At 41.5% G+C, this 12,159-nt stretch overlaps 1 long non-coding RNA gene across 1 annotated transcript in view; it reads left to right on the plus strand.

The window, feature by feature from the left end:
- The window catches only part of LOC121036979 (uncharacterized), a 32,846-nt gene extending 21,129 nt beyond the window's left edge, over positions 1-11,717 (plus strand). The window contains exon 3 of the long non-coding RNA XR_005793554.1: positions 10,134-11,717. This is a non-coding gene — a long non-coding RNA (uncharacterized LOC121036979). The remainder of the gene's footprint in view (positions 1-10,133) is intronic.
- The last annotated feature ends 442 nt before the right edge of the window (positions 11,718-12,159 follow it).

Below are 12,159 nucleotides of genomic sequence, written 5' to 3' on the forward strand. Positions count from 1 at the left end.
CATTTACTTTTTAAAAAATGTTTATTTACTTATTTTGAGAGAGAGAGAGAAAGAGAGCAAGCGAGCAGGGAACAGGCAGAGAGGGAGAGAGAGAATCCCAAGCAGTCTCATGCCATCAGCACAGAGCCTGACGCAGGGCTTAATCTCATGACTGTGAGATCATGACCTGAGCTGAAATCAAAACAGTAGGACCCTCAACCAACTGAGCTACCCAGGTGCCCCCAGAATATTTAATTTTAAATAAAACACGTAACTAAGTTTTTTCTGTTTCTTTGAAGTATATATAAATCTTTTTAGAAACTAAATAAACCTATTGTCAACTTTGTGATCTAGGAAGTCTTTCTCAAGAACTCGGGACCTAGTTTTTGAAATCTAAACATCAAGGGAAATAGACCCCCCATTTCCCAGTTTCTGTGGGAGGAAAGGAGCCTAATTTCAATGAGCACCTTGCTCTAAGCTGTAAGGTAGGAGCACATAAAAATAGGAGATGTTTGCTTTCCCTCTGGATAAAGCCAATTAACTAACATGAATAGTCACTCCAGTTAACAGGTGAATCTAGAATGAACTATTTGTGACCAATGGTGCTGTCAAGACTTCTTACCTGAGGACTAGTTATTATTTGTCTTGAGACCATGTATGTAAAGGGTGGTATCTGCTTGGCTATATCAAAGGCTGAGGTTTCTTTCTGTCTCCACAATGTCTTAGCAACCGCCTGTGATGTGCATCATGCCCAGGTTTAATACTTTTTCAACAATAAAATTGTTTTCCTTCTACCTTTTGTGGAGAAGTTTCTGGATTCAGAGAAAAAAAAATTGTTTTGAATTCTATTTCCCTAACAACGGATATTCTAGATCAATGGCTTTCAAACTGTGTTCTCTAGAGAGGCCTCGAGGACTGCGGGGGGCTGAGGAGGACAGAAGACTGCTGGCGGCTTGCTCTCTGGGCTCTGCACTTGCCCCCCCCCCAGTATCCTTTCTGATATGTTGATATATGATATTAGTGTTCTAGGTAAATTTTGCCTAAGGTCAAAGTGTCTCTGGTAAAAAATAAAAATGATTAAAAAAACAGGTATCTATTCTGTACATACATTTTCATTCTCTCTTTCCCTCCTTCCTATAGAATGAAAACTCTTTGAGGGCAGAGACTTTGTGTGTCTCAAAACTTCCTCAAAACTTAGGAGAGTCCCTGGGATGGAGTAGGCACACCATTACGTTGAATTCATGGATGGCCATAGATAATGAACAATGAATGCGGGGCAGAAAAAAAGCGGAGAATGGACACACGTGTTTATAGCAGAATTGCGGCTTCCTGTGACCCAAAGAATGTGTGTGTACAGGGATATAAAATGCAGTAATAACCAGTCAGGAGCATCTAAGGCAGAAATATTGCAAAGCAGCTAAAAGCACAGGCTCCTGGATAACACAGCTGGGATTATAAACCTTGTCTCTGATTAGCGATCTGTGTCACTCTGAACAAAATTCTTAATCTTGTGGCTCAAGTTCTTTATCTGCAAAATAGGAGATAACAATATTCCTGAACTCTAAATTCTATCCTTATGCTTGAGCAAGAGGGACCCCTGCCCTGTGTCCCATGCTCTAAAGGACCCTACAGGTCACAAACACAAAACACACGCAGTGTTTTTATGGAATCCACGGACACCTCTCTTACTGAGAAATCCTGTGCTCCTCCTGGGCACAACACGACCCATGGCCCTAAGTGTCTGCTACGGGATTAAGACAGGTCATACCCCAGGAACACTCTGTTCATACCCTATGCTTTAGAAACAAAAGAGTTCAAATAACTTCTTCAAAGTGCTCAGAATAGACCGTGACACTTGATACCTATTATTTTCATTGTCCTTGAAGCCAGGAGCTCTTCCCCTGCTGGACTCAGTCCTGGGGTCCGATTGGATTAGAAAATTCGATTTGTTGGGTCGCCTGGGTGGCGCAGTCGGTTAAGCGTCCAACTTCAGCCAGGTCACGATCTCGCGGTCCGGGAGTTCGAGCCCCGTGTCAGGCTCTGGGCTGATGGCTCGGAGCCTGGAGCCTGTTTCCGTGTCTCCCTCTCTCTCTGCCCCTCCCCCGTTCATGCTCTGTCTCTCTCTGTCCCAAAAATAAATAAACGTTGAAAAAAAAATTTAAAAAAAAAGAAAATTCGATTTGTGGATCTGCCCCGCTGAGGACCAGACCCCAAGCTCCAGGGACCTCCACTGAGGCTCGGTCACCCCAGTGGACCCAAAGAAAGCCTGTTCACATCCCTGGCTCTCAGCTCAAACATACTGAAATTAAGAAAAACAGAGAGTTAAGGCTCAAATGACCTAATTAATCAGACTGTGTTTAGGGAGCTGTATTTTTAAATATTCAATGAAATCACACACACAGACTCCTTAAATCTTTATTAGGACTGAGACACTGAAGACGTCTTTTCTGTGAGATGACACAGGTCAACCTTTAGGCGGAGACCTCGGGAATGGTCTTCTGGCTTTTCTTAAGGCCCCTGTCTCACTCAGTGTCAACTTGTCCTCTTTCCGGGGACATCTCAATGAAGCAGTCATTATGGTAACCATAAATTTTATTGTCCAACCAGAACACTTTAGTGTCAAGGGGGCTATAAGTAATGATGCCAAGACAACAGGCATGAGCCCTGACTGGTCTGGGCAGAACAGATATATGATTAGCCCATCCACTCAGAAGTTTATCTGAGCCATCTGCCAGTTTGGGACACTCCCAGTTCCCATCCCTTGCTGAAGTCCCTGATTCTGGTTCAGTACAAGAGGTGATTTTGTGACATAAAAATACAATAGTCCATCCCACATCCAAGGGTCATTCTCTATTTCTGTGGCTGCCACGCAATGAACAGATTAATCTATAATTTACTCTTGCCTATCCCCAAAAGATGAAAGGTGGCTTGTGGCCACTTAAAATTGAGTAAGATAGCAAAAATTGCAAGTAAGTAAGAAAAAAAATTGCTAATACTTATAGAGTGGTTACTTTGGGAAAGTTACAATGCCAGACATTTTGTATACATTATCTCAATGAAGCCTCCTAGCACGATAGATGGGGGAAGTAGGGCATGGAGAGACTAAGCCCCTCGCCCAAGGTCACCTATCTTGAAAATGTCAGAACCTGGAAGTGTTTTATTGTGAGGAAAGTGATGTGTTCCCTAACGATAATTTCTAATTTGGTTATCTTTATGTTCTGTTTCATTTTTATCTGTGTATGAAACTGGATGTGCTTTTACTTCTAAATACGTCCTTCTCCTCCTTGAGCTGAGAAACCTTACTATGCTTGAATTAAGCAATCAGGTAACATTTTACTTCTCTCACTGACACAAGGGCCTGTGGGATTTCTGTACTTAAAGATCAGTAATGATCTTTGGTGGCTCCTACGTGACCCATGTTGAAATACCTCAAACTGTTTTAGAAAAAAAGAAATTCCATTAAAAAAATTTCAATTGCACAAGCTGTCCTTAAATTTCGCAAACCTCTCAAATTGCTTTCCTAAGCTTAAGAGCATACTCAGAGGTATGCATGTTCAATTTAAAGAGTTTATATAACATAAATCATAGTCTTCCTTTCTGTTTTCCCGAAAGTCAGTAATTTTGTTGATGTCCATAGTCTCCAAAAATGATGACTTTGCACATTGTGTGTTTATCCCTGTGACACAACCTAATTCATCCACAATACTGAAGAAGAAAAGTCATTAACCTAATGTTGGAAGGATGAAATGGGAAATAGGAAAGGTTAAAAGTATAAATAAACCATCCTTCCTTTCATCAAAGCACCAAACAGTCACATCAGAGATATGCAGAGTCCTCAAGAGCTGTCCTAGCTGTCTGAAAAAAATGACATCCTTTTTCCAAACTCCAGTCTCCTGGAGTTAAAGTGTCACCTCATCCATAAATACCTCAGGTTTCTAATAACCTTCAGTCCCGCCCCTGCAGCCTGGTCAAGGTGACTGTTTTTTCCTCAGCCTCTGCAAGAGTTTATCTGCACCCTGGATGTGTATTAATCTTGTTACAAATGTCATCTGAGTTAGTGAGGCATTGATCTGGGGCTACTTCAACCCTCTTTACCTCAACGTGGCCTAATCAAATTGAACATTTTAAAAGAGGAAAGTGGACAGAGAAAACAAGCAACACCATTCATCTACCTCTCCCTATTCTTTTGTGCTAGTCTCAGTAAAGGATATACCAGTGATCTAGGCCTTCTATTTCTTAAGATGAGGATGGCTGGTGATGGATGCGGTAATGGCCTCTCTAAACTGTGATGAGGCTGTGCTGGGCTCTGCCTCACGAAGCACTTGGTTAGAGAAATGCTGGAAGAATAGGGCCGGGTCTCAGGAAATCAGAGGACAGATTTAGTTGACCTCCAATCACCATCCTATAGTCCTCGCATGATCTAGTCCATGTTCTCTGCCCGCTGGCTCTTTCTATCAGAATAGGCCTAATTCCTTTGTCCATGCCCACTAATGTGAGCAAAACCAAGGTTTACTTCTCAATGACTTCATTTCTCAGTGACTGTTCAAAGAAGGTCTAATGATGATCAGTTCAACTGTTTTACGTTGCTTAGAAAGACCAGGTCTATTAGACAGTGAAACCTAAACCATCTATGGTCATGATTTGCTGACCAGTTAAAATCTATATTTACTCTAGGTACTCAAAAAGGTGTGAGATAAATCCAAATGTATTCAACAAGTAAACCTAAACATATGCAGAGGGATCTCATTTTACCTCTCCTCAAGGTGTGATTAACCCCAACACTTTGGTAGAAATATCCCTCTGTAGACATTTAGGATTTTCTGCTTTATCCTAAAGCTTAAACCACACATATGTATATACAGTGGCATCCTAAATGGACAAAGATGGGATATATATCAATGTTTCTTCTTCCCATGTTCAAAAGCAATGGCTCACAGATGTCCTAGATGTCACTGTGTGGAAGAAGGATGTCCTTCAGATGGAGAGAAGAGTTTGCCGCTTTTCATGAGCTCTGAAAGTTCACATGTGTGCCAGACGCACTGTATAGCTGGAGTCTTTTCATGTCATTTCCCTGCCCTGCCGAGATATTGTGAAAAGCCTGTAGTGATTCGTAAGAAAGCCTTTTGATTCTAGGGACGGAGAAGACATGGAGTCCAGCTTTGCCATAACTTTTTGAAACCTTAGCTACCCCATTACTAAAGGGGCTAGATTGTACAACAACAGCCAGAATTCACTAAGTGCTATGTTTTATGGCCAGATCTGATTTTTTTCTTGGCATTATCTCAGGTAAGCCTTACAAACAACTCTATGAGGTTGCCCTTAATATGAACCTGTCCTATGATGAAGACGACAAAGAAGAGGAATTGAACAGCTCATCCCAGGTCACACGGCCAGTAAGTGGGAGAGCTAGGATTGGAACCCAGGTGATCTGAGTCCATGGATGGGCTTTTGAACTCTGTACTCTATGTCAGTAGTGGTTCCTTCTAGCAGAGTCCATCTGAAAGTCTAAAAAAAAATATCTGCTATCCTGTGCCTTTAAATCTTGAAATTATTCTCTACATTTTCTATTATCACCAGGTAGGTATTATTTGCCTGCTGATGTTGGTTCTTTGCCCTGCTGACTTCTCTTCCTTGGTCCAGTCCTGCTCACTGACCACATATATGATTGGGGTCCCTAGCCTTGGAAAGTCCACGAGCATAGATTTATTGGAACCCAGCAGCACCTCAGAACCCAAAGAAACCTACTTGCTCCCAGGAAAGCTCTATATCCCAAAAGGTTGAAGACCTTCCAGGGAGAATAAGCTTCTCACTCTAGATCTGAAAAGCTTGTACTCCCCCTACCCCCACAGTTCAAATATATGAAACTGGTTTCACAGTCTTAATTGCCTCTTACTCCAAGGCAATAGCAAGATTAGTCAAAGAGCTAATTATGCAGATTTCTCTATTAGATTTCTTCAGCCTAACAGATTCTGAAAGCACTTGCCTGTCTACCATAGAGAAAACATTGATTTCTGTGGCCAGACACTCACTGGGCAGAAATTTCAGATCAGGTCCCACTGTGTTACATGTGGAATTGAATAATAATGCTAGCTGGAATGGACATTGAAAAGTTCTAATCCAAGGCTGTCTGGTGCTGTTTTATTATAGTCATGCAGCTACCTACCCCTTTATCTACTGGCCCACCAGCAGGACCAGAGTATGCTAGTAATAGAACAGAATTCTCACTGGATTGTTTGGCTTTCTTTCTACTTGTTGGTGGAAAAACGGGCTGGTAAAACATTTGGGTGGGTTGAAATGCTTTTATACATAATTATAAAGCAGTAACAACTCAAAGGTCTGTTTCTTTCCAATGTTAAGAAACCGATTTTAAAATCTCAGTATGTGTTTCAGAGTTAGTTGACAGAAGTTTAAAGACCCCCTTATATTCCAAATCTAAATAGTACAAATAAAAGAGTACCATTCGACAGAGACAAGAAGAAACTTAAGACCAGCAACACAACTATGAGTACACTTTTCATTTATCAGCTGAATTTCTACTTCTTATGATCAGCTGGTTTAAGGATGCCTTGCTGATAGCCCCACCTCTGCTACAAATTAATTGTATGATGTTGACCAAATCACTTAACTGCTGCTTATTCATTAAAAATGACAGAGGTGATTGTAATTTCAAAAATATCACTCACCTGAAAGCAGAGGCTTAGGCCAATACAGATACGTTTAAACCCTGGCTTCAACATGTATTAGCTTTGTGACTCTGGCCAAGTATAAGCCTCAGTGTTTTCATCTGTGAAGCAGGTACTAATACACACACCTTACAGGGTATTGTAAAGAATGAACTAGATAATGCACATAAAGGGTGTTACACAGTGGTTCTCACTGGGGATAACTGTGCCCTCTTCCCCAGGGTATATTCAACAATGTCTGAAGACATTATATTGGTTGGCACAACGGGGTGGAGGGATGTGACTGGCATCTAGGGCGTAGAGGCAAAGGATGGTTTCCAACATCCCACACGCACAGAACAGCATCCCACAACAAATCCGTTAATCTTGTAGAGGTTGGGAAACCTTGGACATAACTAATGGCTCACTGTCAGCACTCAATACATGGTGGTGGTGGTGGCTTTGGTGGCTCCAGAGACCGACACGTTGAAGAGAGTACAACGATCTTGGGGCATGTAAGCGCTCTATGAGAATACATTTTTCTCTTGGAAAAGGAAATCGTTTTTCCTTCAGGGCTCTTATCTGATCAGATCAGAAAAGTTCTAGGTCCAGCATGAGGCCTGTGTCTTTATACCCAAGACCTACGGACACCAACAGAATGTTTATCCCACATCTATCTCAAGTCCAGATTCGGCCAAATAACACAAGACCCTGGGATTTTCCACTATTCTATCAACCTAAACAGAAAGGGCTCCAAACTTAATTAATTTGCATTCAAATTCCTCCCTTTCTCACTATTAATTCCAATAATAATTTACTGTAGGTCAACCATAAATCATTTACTCCAAAAAGTCCTAAGCAGTAATTACTCCTTTCCAATTCAGTGCACTAAATTAGATTATAATTATTAGTCACACTTGCAGCTTTTATTTAGACTCCAACTCCAGCCAACACAAAACAAAATGTTTGGAATGTTTATAAGCACTTTCTTTCAACTTGACAGGTTTTTTTTTTTGTTTTTGTTTTTTTAATTTTTTTTTTCAACGTTTATTTATTTTTGGGACAGAGAGAGACAGAGCATGAACGGGGGAGGGGCAGAGAGAGAGGGAGACACAGAATCGGAAACAGGCTCCAGGCTCTGAGCCATCAGCCCAGAGCCTGACGCGGGGCTCGAACTCACGGACCGCGAGATCGTGACCTGGCTGAAGTCGGACGCTTAACCGACTGCGCCACCCAGGCGCCCCTGTTTTTGTTTTTTACATTCAATAGAAACCATGATATAAAAATTGGGTTTGCTTGACATCATGCATATTATAAGAATGAGCAACCTGACAGACATCCACACACACAGTTCCACAACCTCCATGGACCTGGCAGGCCAGAGGAAGGTGATGTTATCAAAGCATAATAAGAGGTCCACTGGCCCTAGGTGATTTTTCCAAGGGGTCTATAAGGTAGCCTGAAAATCTCATGTATTTTTTAGGGTTTACTGTTAGTGTCCTTCTCACCTACTAGACTTCAAGCTCCAGGAAGAAGCATAGCATAATGACAGGAAAAATGAACTTGGGAGTCAGATTTTGTGAATTCATATACCTGTCCTAACCAGTTCACGTACCAGCACTAGGATTTGGGGAAGGTTCTTTCAAACTCAATTTCTCATTCAAAATTGTATATTCTGTTAATAGTGTCTGTATTACAAAGTTGTGGCGAGAGTAAAACAAAATAATGCCGAGGACCTAGTAGGAGCTTAATAAATATTGCCCATTACTATGTCATCATTAGGGTAAAGACTGTCTGTTCTGTTCACCAGTGTAGACTTAATTCCCAGTACACTGCTTGAAGGGATTATTGGCTTAAGAAACAGTTGTCAAATGATTGAAATGTAGACTACTGGCTAGCAGGATAACTTTGGGCAGTTTACTCAACCTCCCTGAACCTTACCATATTGATCTACAGAGCGGAGAGGGTTGTTATGAAAATTAAATGAGATAATGTTTGTGTCAATGCCTGACATAAAGCATTTGATTCATAAATGTTGGTTGTTATTATTATTAAGATGGCTCCTATGGTGGGGTGCCTTGCTGGCTCAGTTGGTACAGCATGTGACTCTTGACCTTGGGGTCATGAGTTCAAGCCCCATGTTGCGTGTAGAGCTTACCTAAAAAAAACAAAACAACGAGATTACTTCCACGGTTAGCTATATGTGCCTTGAACAGATCTCTTAATTCTAAACTCTGGTTTCCATATATGAACACATAGGCATTGATTCAATTTCTCTGCTGGAAGTGGAGGGTTTGCCAGGAAGGTGTGACGGAGAGAGGGTATTTATAATGGACTGATCATAATGGTGAGCCATGAAGAGCACAGATGGAAGCGAGGATACAAGAGGGTAAATGAATAAGGAAAAAACTGCGGACTCACTGGAATGGAGTCCTCCTATTCTCTGCTGGAGCAGAGGTACCAGAATAAAGGAGGCAGCAGTGTGGCAAGACAGAGCAGGAGGTTTGAAAGGACTTTTTGGAAGAGGTGTAGGTATAGGTGTTAAAGTCAATTCCTCACATAGCACTTTATGCACATTAACATACAAAAAAATATTTGCCACAGAATGGATACTTTGAGCCTTCTTTTCCCTGGAAGAGGCTTGTGAGGAAAATTTCAACCACAAATGAAACTATTTCCCACATATCCTTTTCCTGTTGTCCTACTGACATGCAGAATTGGTGCTACTCTCTGTCATTCATTCAGTAAATATTCACTGAGGGCCTACCACGTAGCAGGCACTGTTCTGTAATCTTGGGACACAGCACTGTATTAACCTCCCAAAGTGGGAATTTCTTTTTATACAGTTCAACTGAATTTTCATGAACCAAACAAAGATCTCTGATCTCTGCCTGTGTGGAGCTTCCATTCTGATAGAAACACATGATGATGAAAATCAATCCTATGTCATTAAAAAAAAATTTTTTTTAATGTTTATTTATTATTGAGAGACAGACACAGAGCGTGAGCAGGGGAGGGGTAGGGAGAGGGAGGAGACACAGAATCCGAAGTAGGCTCCAGGCTCTGAGCTGTCAGCACAGAGCCGGACGCGGGGCTTGAACTCACAAACTGCGAGATCATGACCTGAGCCGGTCGGTCGCCCAACTGACTGAGCCACCCAGGCACCCCAATCCTAAATCATTAATAAGTTAATCGCAATTTGTAGAAAAGATAAGTGCTGTGGGAAAGGGAGAGTGGAGCAAGAAACGGAGGCTCAGGTGTATCAGTGGGTCTGATTTTAAATACTGTGTTCAGGTTAAGCTTAATGAGGTGACCTTTAGGTAATATTCGAAGGAACAATCCCCCTCTGTCTTCTCTTGGGGATCAAACCTCCTTTTGCTGAGGTGGCTGAGCAGCTGTCCACTCAGGATGTCCTTCTAGATCCCAGCATTTGAGGGTCTCAGATCATCACCACCTGCTCCCCCATTTCTAAACATGATTTTCTCTCTCCAGCAGGACAAAATCCCCATCATGAAGAGGATTTCCCATGATACAACCCATCATCAGATCCCCCAACACTGCTGAAAGACCACTGGCCCTAGTCTGTCAGGGCTTCAGATGGCCAGTTCCCCCTCTCAGACTCCTGGGATGGGATCACGTACCTGGGATGGGCCCAGCAACCCAAAGCTGGTGCCAGCGCAACCAGCAGCTACTGATTATGCCCATCCCTTTTAAAAACCACTGGAGTGTCTCTAGCTCCTAAAAGAAGATAATTAAGGGGGTAGAAGGCCATCAGGTGTGAAAGCATACTTTTCAGGAAGACACCTGGGTCAGTTTCTCATCCAATCGTATCAACCATAGAGGAGACAGGAAATAGGTGACTATTATCCCTGTGGTTCCCATTGGGCCTCTGCGGGAATAAATGCAGTCTATTTTCTGGGAGATCAATAAAAGTAAGATCCCATAGCTTCACCTGAAAGGGATATCAGTAACCGCTACTAGCTCAGTGGAATGTTAAGATCAAGAAAGGAGTGGAGGACCTGAAACAAAAAGTGATAAGCAGTGGTGTCAGGAATATACACGAATCCATAATGCTGTCTGGTATGTGGACACTCTGATCCTGTGTACTGGCTACTCAACTGGATGACAGAGAAGTAACGGCCAGAAGCCTCCAAAAATGACCCCCCTGGCCAGAGCCTAACAAATGAAGAACTTGAGTTTCCATAGAGAAATATTTCTCTACCCAATCAATATAGCTTATCTGTAAATGGTTAGAAGAAACATCTGTAAAAATATCTATGTTAAGGTCATTGCCATGAAAGAGTAAGGTAGAGAGCAACTATTTATTTGTCTAATTTAACCAGGACAAACAACCCAACCAGACAATTTGAGCCCCTAAAGAAGAAATCATTTTTGTCCAGTGCGTAATGAAGACAAGTGTTTCGGTTAAGCTAGTTCTTATATATTTACATAATTGCTTCAATCCTTTGCTTTCTGGTCACATTGTGAATGCTTTTTGAGTTGGAAAGATTCTTCACTCATTCAACTTGGTATTCTTCTTCTTAAACAAGGCTTAAAATGAAATCAGCTAAAAACTCAAGAGTAGAATCACTTTCAAATTTTCCATGCAACCTCAATTCTAATTTGAGAATTCAAAATCAATTCTGCACTCATTGAGATAATTGTTTGAGCTTTGAGCTTCCTATTACTCTACCAATCATGCCAAATCTGTTGGGAGGTTTTTAGCATGAAGGAGAAAATGAATTTTATCTTTTTAAAATCTTTTAAAGAAAACAATTAAGTTTTTTCTTTCAATTGAACTATTCATTTAAGCTAGTGGGAGCATATGGCTTAAAAATCAACCAATAAGATAAAAATCAAATAAACCAATTTCTTTTTTGAATGGTTCTGGATTAATATTCACTTGGGCTAGGCTTTGAAATAATCTAGTCTGATAGTTCTTATCCTTTTTTGGGTCAGGGATTCCTTTGAGAATCTAATAGAAGCTATGGATCCTCGCTCCAGAAAATCTGTATGTGTGTAATTTCAAGGGCTTTATGGACCTAGTGGCTATATGGAATCTATATTCAAAAATCTGTAATCCAGATCAAGCCTCTCCCTTTTTGATTAGAAAAAAAAAACTATGAAGTTCCAGTTCAAGATGGCAAGTAGGAAGATCCTAAGCTCACCTCCTCCCACAGACACAGCGAATCCACAGCTGCATATGGGACAATTTCCTCTTGACGAGACCTAAGGGTTGGCTGAATGACAACTGCACATTGGGTGGGCAAATAAGAAGAAAACCGTATCAGAACAGGTGGGAGAGGCAGGACACAATCTCACCGTAAACCCTACCACCAGCGCAGGGTCCCAATTAACATTGTTGGTTTTCTCATTTTGTCAGTAATTCATAGTGTGGTCTGCTTCTAGCCCACCACATTTGGAAAGCCAAGGGACACTTTTTTCTTCTTTATCCTTCCAGTTTGTTCAATTCACGTATTGGGGAAAACATTGGTTTGCTCCCCCAATTCTTTAGCTG

This window comes from Herpailurus yagouaroundi, unplaced genomic scaffold (assembly GCF_014898765.1).
Source record: "Herpailurus yagouaroundi ecotype Mexico unplaced genomic scaffold, PumYag 163, whole genome shotgun sequence".
Classification (NCBI taxonomy): Eukaryota; Metazoa; Chordata; class Mammalia; order Carnivora; family Felidae; genus Herpailurus; species Herpailurus yagouaroundi.